This window comes from Equus przewalskii, chromosome 9 (genome assembly GCF_037783145.1).
Source record: "Equus przewalskii isolate Varuska chromosome 9, EquPr2, whole genome shotgun sequence".
NCBI classification, from domain to species: Eukaryota; Metazoa; Chordata; class Mammalia; order Perissodactyla; family Equidae; genus Equus; species Equus przewalskii.
Window position 1 is genome coordinate 47,991,333 of NC_091839.1, and position 12,730 is coordinate 48,004,062.

The window sequence follows — 12,730 nt, forward strand, 5'->3', positions numbered from 1 at the left end:
AAACCTACCATGTTCCCAAGTGTTTCCCAAGTATGTTAAGAGGCAGGCTGAAGAAAAAAAAAGTGCTCCACTCTCGACTAACTCTAGGATAGGTGGTTAAGAAAGTGAAAGAACTTTCTTTACTGCAAGATCTCAGAGTCTTTAACACCACAATGTGAAAGGGAGTCAGTTTTCAGTATTTCCCCAACTCATCTGACCCAGGCACTCTGTTTCCTATAGTGAATGTCTATTGTTCACTATACATTGAGTTGGGGGGGGGGGCGGGGCTACATGACAAACAGGCCCAGAAAACCCATGGGTCTTATTTTTATTTACGTATTTTTTTTTTTTTTTTGAGGAAGATTAGCCCGGAGCTAACTGCTGCCAATCCTCCTCTTTTTGCTGAGGAAGACCGGCCCTGAGCTAACATCCGTGCCCATCTTCCTCTACTTTCTATGTGGGATGCCTGCCACAGCATGGCTTGCCAAGCGGCACAATGTCTGCACCCTGGATCCAAACCGGGGAACCCTGGCCGCCAAAGCAGAATGTGCCGACTTAACCACTGCACCACCAGGCCAGCCCCTCATGGGTCTTAAAATGGAAAAATTGCTGAACCATTGATTTGAGTCTAATGAGAATGTTAAGGACACTTCAAAATAGATCAGGGCACTGTTCCTAGTGTTATCGAACCTGCAGCGAGTTGGCTCACCCGTTGTGCAGCAAGCCAATTGCTGACACCGGGTGTGGTGGAAGAAAGTAGGAATTTTATTATTGCACAGCACTGAGCAAGAAGAGAGGGCAGCTAACACTGAAATCCCAAACTCCCCGAAAAGCTAAAAGGGTTTTTATTTGGGGTTTTAGGTAGGGGAGGGGGAGCATATGGCCTTGTTGGTCGGAGCTTTCCCACCAGCCTGTCTTTGGCCTTGAGACACTTGCAGAGAGGAGGGAGTCCGTGACCTTGCTGGTCAGCAACTTTCCCACCAGCCCGTATCTCTTTGCTTTGCCGGGAGGAGATGATCCAGGAGCTTGTCCTTGGCTGTGTCTGTTTCCACGGAGGATAGTGGATTCTGGAGCCAGGAAGCCAGAGAGTAAGCAGGCAATGAGTGTTTTGGTTTTAACCCCATGTATGCTGGGTTTAATGTGGGGAAACTGATATCAGGGTCGGTATCACGTGCCCAAGTGTGGAAGAACAGAAACCTGCAAGAGATGGAACTTGACATTCTGTGAAATGTCCTCTTGATAGTAGTTTAAAACGCTAACCTACAAAATAACAGTTTACTCCAATTTAAAGTTTAATTCTGCTGTTACCTGCTGCCTTAACTCCACATCGGACCAAGATTTTCAATTCAAAAGTGGAATAGGGAATATTTTTACCTATTAAAATTATTCAGTCAGCCTAAGTATGGGTTTCTGAGCATGTTTGACATGAGTGACCCGCAAGTGACACAGGATTGGGCCCTGCCCTGGCATTCAACGTGGTGTTCTGTGGTTGTTGCCTGTTTGCAGTTTTAATGCGGAGTCAGCTGTAACCAAATACCCTTCCTGATTGCTCAGGTTCAGGGCTTTGGTCTGTCCCTGGGGATCCCCTGTCATTTCTTAAAGTTACCGTGAGGTCGTTCTCGACAGTACCATTTTCTCAACGAGGCCCAGGGTATAGGTCCTGCCAAGGGGAATGCTAGGAATAGGGGCAATTTGAACTTTACAAGTAAGTTCAGGGTCAGGGACAGGGAAGCAGAGAGCCAGCACTCGCAGGTATACCAAGTTAGGGGCACTGCATCCGTTCCTGCGGCGGCAGCTGCCAAGGCGCCAGAGAGCTAGGAGAAGGGCCGGAGCGGGGGAGGGCAACTTCCGGAGAGAGCGGGCGCGCGCGGGCTCGCCGTCGGGCAGGGGCGGGGGCGCGCGCGGGGGCGAGGAGCGTGCGCGCTGGCACCCGGGGGCGGGAGGGGGCGGAGCCGCTGCGCGGGCTGAGCCCGCCCCGGGGTCCGCCGAGGTGCGACTCGTTGGTGACGCGGCCGCCTGGGGCGGAGCGAGCCCGACGCGCCACCTGCAGTGCCGGCTGCTGCTTTCTATTTACTGGGAAACACTGTTTCCCCGCGGGAGCCTCCGCGAGCGCGCCGGCAAACACACGCACACACACGCGCACACACACACGCACGTTCACGGACACGCACGCTCGCACACACGCGCCAGCGCGCTCGTTCTTCACAACTGCATCCCCAAACCAGCAGAGCGAAGCTACCGCGGTTTCGCTTAACCTCAGCATCGTGGGGCGAAGCAGAGCCATTGTGCATCAGGGAGAGCCCGGTGCGTGCGCTGCCGCCTCGGGTGCCTAACCCCGCAGACCGCTCACCCCATCGGGTAAGCCAGTCTCTCTCCTTGTAACCTGTTTGGGGTTGCTGCCTGCAGACCGGAGGGAGAGGGTGGGAGGCTGTTGGTGCGCCAGTGGGGGCGACACCGGAGTTGCAATTTCAGGGGCGTGCAGCCCCTGCAGCCTCTACCACCGTCATCTAGGAGAGCACTTACTACTCCGGTTACTTATTCTACCAACCCTGGAGTTGCTCCCCCAACCCTCCTTCCCCCAGCCCAAGATCTACTGTGCTCTGTGGTTACCAAGGAGACTTGCTTGAACATAAGCTTTGGGACATCTCTTGAAAGAACTGGCTTCTTAAATGATGCTGTTATTTTGATTTTTAAGAATAAAATATACACTGAGGACCATGTGGTAATTTGGCATTCGTTGATCTGTTTTCAGGCGAGGGTTACATTCAACTTCAAGAAAAGCTGTAATTGCACTATATGGTATGCTTAAAAAGGATTCGTCAGATGAATTTTTCAACGGATTGTGTCTAGAATCATAAATTACTCCCGTTTTGGTGATCTTATAAAGAAAGCTGATTCCAATTAAAATCCCTTCTTCCCGTCTATTTCCACATATTTTGCAGTTCACTCAGGCGTGATTATCTTAACACTAAAAGCAGAAAATGAATTTATTGTGGTTCCCCACACAAGGATGATTTCCTGTTGCAAATTGACCAGAACAGGAATACATATGTGAAATCTTAATGTAAGGAGATAGCATTCATGACGTGACATCTTTGCTAACATTTCTGTATCCACTGCATCATTTAAGTGCACTTTTCTGCGCCTCTGCCTATTTCTGAGAAGACTGTTTCCTTTCAAGTCTCTTATTGATTTTTTCGACATATATTTGTAGATAGATATAGATGTAGACAGTTATAGATATAACCTGTGTGCCATGGCTTAATACCCCTGATTCTAAGCTTTTGGAGCTTACATTAAAATGTAGAGAGGAAGGAGGCACAGAAAAAGCTTTATAGATCCTGTTGGTTTTTTTCTGGTGGATTGGATCCTTTGCTGCAGCGCTGAGTGAGGCCCAAGGAGGAGGTCAGAGCTCATGTCTCTCAGGAACCCCTGATAACTGAGCTGTCAGTTATAGTGGAGGCCTCAGGTGCCTAGTGGGTGAACTTATAACACAGCGCTTGAAGGGATCAGCAAGTGAGTAATTGCACTTTATGCTAATTTCATACCTTGATCACCAACAGAAATGACCTGGTAAAGATACACTGGCATTCAACAATTCATTTTGTTTTCCTTTGATATTTGGTCATCTTTTCTACCTCTTATTAAATGAAGCAAGGAAATATATCAAGTTCTTTTTAGTTATATTTTAAACTGTGTCATACAGAGAGTAATAATATGAGGAACAAGGAAGGCAGTCATAACAGGTAGGAAGAGGGGATGTATGCAACCGACAGGCAGCTAGGAAATGAGTAGTGATGACAAACATTTCACATTACAGTTTACAAAGTACTTTTTGTGCACTTCTTTTTTAACGCCCTTGAGAACCTTGTGAGGTCAAGGAATTATCTTCAATTTAAAGCTGAGGGACCTGAGACTCAGAGCTTGCTGAAGGTCACAGAGCTAGTGAATGGGGAAGCCTTTTTTGGATCCAGGCTCTTTGCCTTTAAAACGAATCCTATGTCTGCATTTCCAATGTGTGCAGGTCTGATAGGTAAGATAAGGGAGTAGAGCGAGCCCCAGGGGAGACACGTGGGAGAGAGGGAGTATGGCTGTGGCCTCTGGAACGGGTAAACCACTATAAAGGGAGCAGCTCCTACTGGACTGTAGCTGATTGTTGCCTCCTCAGCTCTAAAACATTCTAGTGTTTCAAGGAAAACAGAAGCTTCCAGATTTTTTTTGTGAAGTGTCCTTAATTTTAAAAACTGTAAGGACCACATTAAAAATGTGTCTGGGCCACATGTAGCCTATGGCCTGCCAGTTTGCAGTCCATAAGTACTGAGGTCTCATTCAATTCTAGAGTGTTTTTCACAAATAGAATACTGATGTGAACAAATTCATCCATCATTGGACAAATGATTGGGAGTTTTCTGATTTTGATATTAAAATCTCTAAAAAATGTTCTACATCCTTTCTTCCGTAAACAAGCCCAAGTTTGTTTTTGAGGGTTCCTGGGTCTCTCTCTTATACCGCAGAGAAAATAAGAGCAAGAAGTAGTTCAAAATAGGAATTTTTGAATCTGGTGAAACAAAAGCATTTGGAGTGTAAAACTTCCTGGCTTAATTTTTTTTTTCTGGGCGCAAGACCAAGAAGTATAGAAAAAGTCAGTTGAATACCTGTCATTGTAGGAAGAGGTAGAATTAAAAAAATTGATCAGAAAGAGAGGCATCTTGAGCCTTTCAATGAAAACTTCCTAATAAAGCTTTACATAATTAGTTAAAACCCACTACAAGACTGCAAGATTCCAAAGGAGCAAGAATATAAGTGGGAACTCAAAAGGACATTCAGTTCCAGCACCCTGGCATAGAAAATGCTGTTCACTCCTTAAATAACAGCATCTTGTAATGAGGCAAATACCTTTTGAGAAGCTGCTACTCTCTCGTGTTTCTATGAAAGCTACAAGATGTGGGGGACTCCACTGAAGCAGACCTGGTGGTCAGAAAGGAGTGTTATTTATGTTGTTTCTTTCGTGGATACAAAGAAGTGTAGTTAAAAAAAAAAAAAGAGCCAAGATTGAACAGTAGCTTCTAATAGTCCTCTTATTCTAAAATCACCCTCTAGAAGGATTCTTTAATAACAAATAAATGCATTTCAGTTTTTAATTCATGGAAATGTGTTGCACCTTTAGTAAAGAGCTATGCAGATATTAGTTAATACTAATGTAACAAAGTCCTGGCTGGGTGCTGTGGAGATAACATCTCTGCCCTTAAGGACTCAGAGCAAACAAATATGCTGCTCCTGGCAGCTGCCACTTTTCCAGGCCCTTCTATGTGCAGGCTACTTTCCATATCGTCTTCACAACGTCCCTGTGAAGTGGGCCTCTTATTTCCATTGTACACATGAAGTATCCAAGACTGTGTGAAGTTAAACTGGACCAATGAAAGAAAACTTTAAACCTCAGCAGCCCTTCTCACTTCACACCCATTCTTCTCTGCTGATTGCCTAATGGAGGTTGTAGACATGTACGTAATTGTGATTTTGAGGCAGTTGTGGATTAAATGCTACAATAAAGATACAGGATTCAATAGAGGCACAGATACAGGGAAAAAAAAATTCTGATTGTGGAGATCAGGTCAGTCCTGTGTAGGAGGAAGATTAGTGCTGGACCTTGGTGGCTGGGTCTGATTATATTAAATGAAGATCCCTTTAGCTATGGAAAGATGGGAGGCTCGGCCACACAGTCAGTTGGAAATGTGAGTTGAGAGGATAATGCTGTGATATCTGATATTGATGAAGTCATCATGGTAGCTAAAGGGATGACCATGCTGTAGGAAGAAATATGTTCTCCAAGATGGAGGACAGCAAGAAGATGAAACTGGGGATGTGTAGGAGGGAGAAGAGGAAAACAGGTTGGTGAAGGAGACCGAGAGGGGAATTGTTGCTATAGGGGAGAAGCAGAGCGTGTAATACTGATTCTTCTAAAACACTGAACATAAGGGCAGGGGGTGAAGCAAATGTTATGATCTCTACACAGAGTCTAGTATACAGTAAATACCCATTAACTATGATGGTGTATCTGTATTCTTAATATCCAGTGTCTGGCACATCTTTTCCTCTCGTGATACTGCTTTTCTGTGGGAAGGAAGCCTACATAGATATTTTACATGAATTCAATTGGGAGTGGCCAAATAACCAGATTTTCAAAAATGGGGAAAGAGATTCTGCAGATTAGAGGAAAAGAGAAAAGCATATCACTGTAAACATTTCCTTTTAGTAAGGCTGTAGACCTGGAGGTAGGGAGGCTCTTGCAGATGGAGATTTTAATGTTAGATGTACCTTTGAGGAAGTCTCATCTCATATCTGTGGATAGGTAAGGAGAAATGTAAGCTGTATTTAGCTCTTGGAAAATCTGTACTCAAACCTAGAGGGAAGCCTTTAGGGAAATGTACTCTGCTCTTGATCCTGACTGGGTCAGTGTTTTTGTTTGTTGCTTGAATGGAGATATGGAAAAAATGTGACAAGTCAGCGGAAGTTAGCCTTGGATTCAAGTGCTAAATCTGCAGAGACTGGGTGCGAGAGTTAGAATGATGGGCACATGGAAACAGGATGAAAGAAAACAGAAAACATGCCATAGCTAGCTAGTCTAGCGCTGAGGACATTTGGCACGACAGGAGTTTGCTTTAAAGTTGGAGGGATTTTAATTCCCATCAAGTACAATATAAGCCAACATGGTGATTTGCTCTTCACAGACATGTTTGGCAAGTAATGGAAAATATTATGAATAAATGATGTAAGGAGGCCATCTTTTTTATTAAACAGGGTTTTTGGGGAGCGTGGAGATAGACCTGGCTATGTCTCTGAGTCAGGCAGTGCCTTACGCTCCTCTTCCCTCCTTATATAACTGGTTTCCGTTATTTCAGAATTTCTTCCAATTTGTAGAGTAGAACTTGAGAGTTTATCCTAGAGCATCTTGCTTTCCCTCTTATTGAGAATTAATAGATGGAATTCATTTTGCTCACCTTTTCCCTGGTTCTGTCGTTTCTTATTTTATTTTTATTTTTTAATTTTTTTGAGGAACATTAGCCCTGAGCTAACTACTGTTGATCTTCCTCTTTTTGCTGAGGAAGACTGGCCCTGAGCGACTATCCATGCCCATCTTCCTCTATGTTATATGTGGGATGCCTACCACAGTATGGCTTTTTGCCAAGCAGTGCCGTTTCTGCACCCGGGATCTGAACCTGTGAACCCTGGGCCTCCGAGAAGCGGAATGTGCAAACTTAACCACTGCGCCACTGGTGCGGCCCCCTCGTTCTGTCGTTTCTAATTGAGTCCTTCGTTCCCATATCCTTGCCGGGATCTTCACCTAAGAGGCGGAGGAAGCACTCAACTTTCTTCTTATTTCTTTTGTTCTTGCCTTCCTTCATATGCACATTACACTGCATTAATGCATTTAACTTGGTTTAGACATATGGCACTATAAATTTTGGTGAGATTTTTAGAAGAACCGTGTATAAAAAATAACCGTTCCGCAAATTTGACTTGGAGTCAGATTAGTTCCGCAGATGGCAAAATCACTGAAAGCTGTAAATTTGTCTAAAATAGTTTTGCAATGTTCAAATTTACCAACCTGATAAGATGATTTTTAAATAAAGAAGGAAAATCTTTGGTGGTTTTCATAGACTCTTGACTTTCTGCTACATGTTTATCTGAGGTATAATATATTCTACTTTTTATGCCGGATGAGCCAATTCCAGTTACCTAGAAGCAGGGCTTCCCTGCACCCCCCTCCCCGCAAGTACCGTCTTTGGTATACAGGATATTGATGGAATCACTGTCCTGTCCTGGCTGATTGCTTCGGTGGGAACACAGTCAATGCTAATGGGACAGATGCCAAGAGCAGTGGAGGAGGCGTTTTGCAATTTTTTATAACACAAATTCTGGTACCTCATTTTAAATTGTGACTTAGAAGCCTTATTATTTATGAGTTTTAGTTCTTCAATTGTATATGCAAAGTAGCATGGCACAGCTGAAAGAACAGGAGCCATGAAGCCTGAGCTGGAATTCTAAATCTGACACTTCTTGGCTGTGTTATCCACAGTCCAGTTACATGTCTTTGCTGTGTCTCATTTTCCCATCTGTAAAATGGGAATTCTGTGACCTAGATCATAGGGCTATTCTGAGATTAAATAAGATATGCATAGAAAACATCTAGCACAATGACTGGTGCATAATAAAATCTCAATGCTTATTAATTCCTTCCCTTTGCCTCTTCTTCCCCACCTGCATTTGCCTTCCTCAAAATGAGGGCAGAATTCACTTAAATTGCACGCTCCATATAAAATGTCTTAATCCAGTCTGCCAGCAGTGGAAAGGAGCTAGGCTCTTCAAGTAATGGAGCTTTGAGTGAGCAGTGGGCTGCTTGGGTGGGCCCTCCTGGGGAGAGGGATGCATAAATTGGGGTTAATAGTGTCTCCCCTCTCACAAGCCAGCTCCCCCTCTTTTCTGCAGCTCCTGGAGCCACAGCCTGGCCACAGGGAAAGGGAGGGAGGCTTAGTTTCCTTCTCCTTCTCCCTAGGCGACTCCCTGGGGCTCTATTATAGGATCTCTGCAGGGTTCCCCATCTGTGAAAAACACACAGCTGCCCCTCGTGTCCCCTGTGGATTAATAAAAGCAGCACCAAGTACCTGCTGGGTACAGACCTCGTAGTCTTTATGTGAGGTCAAGTTCTAGTTGCCAACATCTTTCTAGACAGCTAGGGGTTTCCCTTCATACTGAATTATGTAAATTTTATGAAAAGGTCAAGAGCTCACCAGGCTCAAAGAAAAAAACGTCAAATTCACTTTCAAGTCAGATAGGATTAAAGTCTTCCCAAAGAGAATACTTTCTAGTTAAATCTTTTTTTCTTTTTCCTTTGTAACACTGTCTGTCCCCTCCCCCACCCTCACCAAGCAACTTCTTTCCCTTGCAAGTGGCAGACTAATCTTTCTGCTTTTTTTGATGCAGTTTGATTCTCTGACAACCAAGGAGTACAGATGAGGACAGTGTGTCTTTTTTCAAGGTTTCAAGGTCACTCCCCAGCTCACGGCCTTGGGATAACCCAGACAGCAGTAGAAACGGGGAGCAGCCCACCACACTCGGGTGACTTTTTTTTTTTTAAAGATTTTATTTTTCCTTTTTCTCCCCAAAGCCCCCCAGTACACAGTTGTATATTTTTAGTTGTGGGTCCTTCTAGTTGTGGCATGTGGGATGCCACCTCAGCATGGGCTGATGAGCAGTGCCATGTCTGTGCCCAGGATCTGAACCGGTGAAACCCCAGGCTGTCGAAGCGAAGCGTGCAAACTTAACCACTCAGCCACGGGGCTGGCCCCACTGGTAACTTTTGTAGTAGTGATAACAAAGAACATTTACAGGAAGGTAGCCTGAGCAGTAAATTTTAGGAATCCATATGCCAAGCTAAGTTCCGTTTTTATTATACAATGAATTACAAAGCACATTTGTACGGAAGAAACTATTTCTTGTACTAAATGTGCTGTGGTACATGTGTATGCATGTATGCATGTATATATGTATTCCAGTGTTTCTTTAAATGTGTTGCAATTTAATAATTCAGATGTATTTTTAGTAGTTGATGAGTAACCTTAGATACCAAAAGTAACAAAGGCTTAGGGAATTGCTAATGCTACATTTGTGATCATTTGTCAAAGACAGAATATCCTTTGACAGTTTCTTTACTCTCTATGAATCCAGAAGAAAATATAGTAAATTTCTTTTTAGAAGATTCAGTATGTAGTGGATATTAATTATAGTGAGGTGTGAGTTCTAGAATGAAGAATATGGTAGCCAAGATGCCATCAGTGCCAGATCTTCTATTTGCATCCATTTCATAGACCAGCAAGTTACAAAATCATATTACTAGGGAAAAAAGCACCTACTTTAAATATGGACACGTTCTTAACCACTTCCCAAATAACAGCTATGGTTATTATTTTGGAACATAATTGAGGTAGATATCTGAATGAAGAGATTTATTTTGATAGAGTCTCTCTTTGACTTGCTTCTTCATCTATTCCTACATTCTCTGAAAGGCGACTTTCTTTTCAAATGCTGTTTTTGTGTTAGGCAGTAGTGTAGATACAGTCCAATAAACCCTTCGGCTGTAGAGTCACTAGTCTTTCCCAGACTGATGTCCTTGAGCTGATATGGATGATTGGTTTTTCGAGAATTCAGAGCTTAAAGAAAAGTGGAATGTAGGTTTTGGGTTTTTTCTTCTATGAAAACGTTAATTACCTACAATCTGATTTAATTTGGGCACAGCTTATCTTCTTTAACTTTGGCTCAAAGCTATTTATCATTTCTTGAAGTTATGTAATATCACTTACAGATCGGGCTTCCTAATTGATCAAATGTCATTTGAGAAACTCATGCACAGCCCGGAGGCCTTTCTACACAGCATTTAACTTGACTTTTTACTGAAATTCTAATTTGGGAATCTTGGTGTCATCTGTAGGGTTTTATGATAAATTTCCCTTCGCTGACCTTGTAATCTTTCACAAAGTTGTCAAGTTTTGATTTCCAGGTTTCGTGTTGCTCTATCAATGTTGCTCACCAGAAGTCTGCAGTTAATTTATTGTCACCATATATTATTAATTGCTTTGAAGTGGAATATTAATATATTCTATGTATGTAACTGTCAACAGGTTTGCAGATGTGGGTGGCATTCTTTGGCCATCACATTCTCTCCTTGTGGCTGAGGGTTTGATGAGCATGGAATTGGGATAGGAGGAGTTAGTTATGTGGTTTAACCATGTAGTAGCATCAGCCCCTCATGTTGCCTTTGAAAATGAGGACATACTTTACTGTCACCTGGACCTAATGGGGCATGAAATTCCCAGACCCTCTAAATATGTGCCTTGATTACTGTATTTTTCTTTTTGGGCACTGTATTCTTTGAGTTTTTTTGCTTCCTCTTTATTGACCTCTTTTTGGAAAACTGTATCTTGTGATTGCTTCAGAATTTTGTTGTCGTCATTTCTTTGCTCATGTGTGAACTTACAGTGCTTCAGTCAGCAGCTGTTGGTATACGGTTCCTTTTTTTGATGAAGAGACAGAAGAAGGATGTAAGAGACCGCTTGCATCACAGCGTTAAGGGAGTCTGCTTAATGGGTTGGACCACCTGTTGACCAAGATATTTAAGAAGTCAAGGTCTCACTGACTTAAGAACTTTTTTAGGATTAGGTGCTTTTCCTCTTCTTATCTGGACCCTCATGGTTGACTGCAGGAGTGGGAACGTACTGAGGGTTTTAGGAAAGGGTCTTTCTATGTGGCACAGGACCCACCAGTGTTTCAGCCGGGAAAGAAGATCATCGCAAAGGAGCCAGCCACATTTCCCTCCCTGACCAATTTCCAGGCTTCCTAAGGGCAGTGCCAGAGTTGACAAGGCCTTTTTTTAAGGCTGCTCCCACCTCTGTGGTTGCTTGGGTCACAGAGCAGAACTGAAAATCCCTCACTGGTATCTGTGGAGTAAGGTGAGGCTGGGGGTGGGCACAATGAGGTGGATTGGGAGAGCCTGGGAAGGGGGTTAGGGCTTGATTTCAGAGCTCTGTGCTTAAATCTCCTTCTCTATAAATAGGGATAGCATTAAGAATCATGAGAACAAAATAAAATATATTTTTTAAATGCTCAGTTTATATTAAAAATGCTCTGCTATTGCTTTTAATTGGCCATTCTGGAACCTTGCTTTAGAAAATGATATATTACCATAGTTTTACAGAACCAGGCTGACCCTCAGAATGCCCTGTAAGTTGCTTTAAAAACAGAGATTCCTGGAGCCTCTATATTTATTGTTTTGGGATCTGCATTGGTGCTGAGCCACTGTGTATTAAAAAACCTTCCCTGAGTGATTCTGATGATAGGTTTAATTAGGGAACCGCAGGTCCCGAGGGCAGTGACCTGCTCACACTCTCCTTCTTATTCCTATGTCCCAAGGACCAACCATGCTACCTGGACCTGGGCCTCAGCCTTCTTGTCATTCACACTCAACAAAAAAATAGCAAGTTAATCGGTTCTGAGGTCACACAGCTCTGTGGACACTCAGTGAACATTTAAACATGGCAGGTAATTCTCTACTAACCAGGGGCCCTGTCTAGATAGAAATCATGATGTGTTATTATCATCTTCACGCCTGAAAGAGAAGTTTCACTCAAATTTGTGTACAACTTCTCAGGTGGATTGCTGCAGAGAGCATCTTTATAAATGTCCTCATGTTGTCCAAAATCAAAGTAGTTAGATTGCTTTAAAAATGTACATTTCTGTGTAAGATTAAGATGCTTTTTATTTTATACATTTTTGGAATTAGACCTTTGATGGTGGTTACATCATATTACATAAGCCAACTAGAGAATGCTGTTTCTATGGTATGTGAAATCTTACGAGTCATTGATTTACATTGAACTGTTTCAGATTTGTATAGATCTTTACCACAGGATTTGGGGAGCAGAGAGGCTACAAGTTTGAATTGTAGTTTGCTCTTTATTTTTGGGAGAGTTCAGAATTTGCTTTGCAGATTTTTAATAGGCTTTTCAATTTAATATTTTGTCCTTAGAGACTGGCTGAAACAGAGTGTGACTGTGTTTATGTGCATCTTTTATGACTGAGGGGACTCTCCTAATATTTCATGACCTTAACTATCATCATCTTAAAGGACCAAAACATTTGAATATCAGGCATTTTGAGGAGATTTGCAGCTGTTAAGCACAGGTGTAACGATAAGGAG

General features: G+C 43.0%; 1 protein-coding gene across 9 annotated transcripts in view; it reads left to right on the forward strand.

Moving 5' to 3' along the window:
- The first annotated feature begins 1,890 nt into the window (after positions 1-1,890).
- KLHL32 (kelch like family member 32) overlaps positions 1,891-12,730 on the forward strand; it is a 196,570-nt gene continuing 185,730 nt past the window's right edge. For 4 of the 9 annotated variants that reach the window (XR_011521993.1, XR_011521994.1, XM_008515954.2 and 1 more), the window contains exon 1: positions 1,970-2,337. The gene's annotated coding sequence lies outside the window, so the exon portion shown is untranslated. Of the gene's footprint in view, positions 2,338-12,730 lie in introns of all 9 variants that reach the window. The other 5 variants (XM_008515945.2, XM_070556709.1, XM_070556710.1 and 2 more) reach the window with 5 other exon arrangements.